The sequence below is a fragment of the Helianthus annuus genome, chromosome 7 (genome assembly GCF_002127325.2).
Source record: "Helianthus annuus cultivar XRQ/B chromosome 7, HanXRQr2.0-SUNRISE, whole genome shotgun sequence".
In the NCBI taxonomy this organism is placed as follows: domain Eukaryota; kingdom Viridiplantae; phylum Streptophyta; class Magnoliopsida; order Asterales; family Asteraceae; genus Helianthus; species Helianthus annuus.
Window position 1 is genome coordinate 128526575 of NC_035439.2, and position 2793 is coordinate 128529367.

Below are 2793 nucleotides of genomic sequence, written 5' to 3' on the forward strand. Positions count from 1 at the left end.
CATAACAGGTCAATACATGGCCATTTCTTAATATATCATTCTTGTTATTTATATATATACGTATCGAGGTACATGTTTTAAATCCGTCCCACGGATTTAAATGTAACATCCATACCCTTCATTCCTTCTATGTTTGAATCCATCTAGCGGCTTCAAACATATCATTCGTACCTTTTCTTCCTTACATGTGTTTTAACAAAAACTTAAAGTTTCACCTGCCTTCAGCAACTAGGTTTTAAGGTTAGTCATCTTAGTTGTCGAATCATAATTACTTCATTTTAGTTCTATCCATATATGAGTTTTCTTCTTCCTTACACATTCAACTACCCAAGTAAATGGGGTTCGGCATAAACACTCTCAATGAGAGTTAAGCATTCACATTCCACTTACCCAAATAATTGGGTTTGGCATAAACACTCTCAACGAGAGTTAAGCATACATATTCCACTACCCAAATAATTGGGTTTGGCATAAACACTCTCAACGAGAGTTAAGCATACATATTCCACTACCCAAATAATTGGGTTTGGCATAAACACTCTCAACGAGAGTTAAGCATACATATTCCACTACCCAAGTAATTGGGTTTTTCGCTTTTAATCATAACTTCTTCTTTCAATCCGTAATACGGATTAAGCTTCTAGCATTCATTAGAGCATTCAAAATCACCCGTTCAAAACGGATGGTAGCTCATTCTTATTCGACTTGTTCGCTAGAACCGGTCGACTCGCATAACTTTTCATAACCTTCGTTAGCATAACCAAATCCGCAATGGATTTGCTATTTCGCATTCGCTACAACATAGCGCCCACCTGCTACCCAGTTCTACCGGGCATACCTGCAATAATTGCCACGGTCTCACGAACGTCATATGCTTCTTGCGTACTGGCCAGGTGCGCAATCCACACACTAGTTTCGTGCCTTCGTGTAATCATCGCCTTATGCCCGGGAGATGGGTTTCAGTTTCGTGCATATTTCTAATACTTCCCCAAGACCACATCATGGTCTTTCGTTTAATAATTACCTTCCCAAGGAGACCCTTTCCTTTTTATTTTGACATTGGTACTCATACATATTAGTATTGTGTACCTGGGGTTAATTTGCCTAGTTGCACCTTTGCCCGCCTTGGCGTTCATCCTATCCTGCATTCACGGATCACCCTCTTCAAACTCTTAAGCTTACCTTGCACATAACATACTATTAGTTTCCTTCAAATACATAATCTAATACATACTTACATTCGCTTTTGCATTTAGGCCTCGATCGAGTCTTAGATTGTACGGGTTCTTGGTCACGAGAGCACACCGGTTTGAGTTCAAGTATTTACCTCCTGTTACTTGATTCTCTCAAACCAGGGCTCTGATACCAACTTGTTACACCCTAACACGTAATTAACGAAAGTCGCAGCGGAAGTTCATGCCATAAAAATTCTTTCATTATAAACCTTACGTCTTACTTGAAAGTTTACTTTTAAAATAACTCTTTTATATCGAATACAACAAACTGACTCGATTATAGAATAAATCATAGCTTATGTACAACAAATTTACATCCTTAGACAACCCCGTACAATCCCTTAAGTGACTCGGTCTTCGATCTTTATTCCTTGATGATCCTTCGTGACCCGCACAACCTGCATTCACCACATACATTCAAAAACATTAGCATACAATGTATAAACAAGATCATTCGCATACACTTCACATCTCGTTCTTTATCAAACTTCAAGCATTTCATATGCGTATCCATTTCCTAGCGAGGCTTCATGAATGTACCTGCATTACTTATCATTCTCAAGGTACACCATTAATAACGTTAATCCTCAATGTGTTTAAACCATACACATCTATGTACTTACATACCCACATACATATACATCTACATACGTACATACACAACTACATACTTACATATCCTTCCTACAACTAGACATACGTACATACACTCACACATATCATTAAGCATAACTACATATCCTACTACATACGTACACTTGGAGTTATAAACATACATACGTGTATGCCTACATACATGCTTACATAACTTCTACATACGTATACAAATACATACAAACACACAAACTTGTTTATCTACATATGTACATACTTTAACGAACACGTACTAGATCACGCGTACCTCTTACATAATCATACATTATTAACGTGGGTCTTAGACTTAGCTTTATAGCCCATAAACATCCAAGGAACCTTCAAAATCATGTTTGGAAAGTCTGCCGTAGTCCACGGATATCAAACCGAAGCCCACGGTACATAAATTAACTTAAATAACAAGATTTCAGCTTTTGGGACTTGGGAAGGCCGTCACCGACGCCCCTAGGGCCGTCGGCGACGGGCCTTGCATTTACCCGTAGCCCAAAAACCCGTAGACAGGTAATTAACCCGTCAGCACAAAAACTGATTTTCCCTTGCCCGTCGGCGACGGCCCCCTACCCGTCGGCGACGCCCTCTAGATTTTGCAGTTTTCTGCAGATTCGTTTCGTCGTCCGTACGCACTAAAACGCGCGTAACTTTTGAACCGTTTACCCGTTTGACCTCCCGTTTCTTCCTACATGCTTGTAAATTCACATTCTATCATATGAACTTAAAATCCCATGTCCGGATTAAGGAAATTCTTAACTTACACTATCGGCTTATTACCCTCTTACCCACAATTCGACCCGTTCATGCATTCATCAACGTAACTTGTTGTTTTACCATAAATTCTTATAAACCTAATAATATCCGTGACATCTATCATAAAATAATAAGTTCTTAGACATTTTGCATCCTTTTA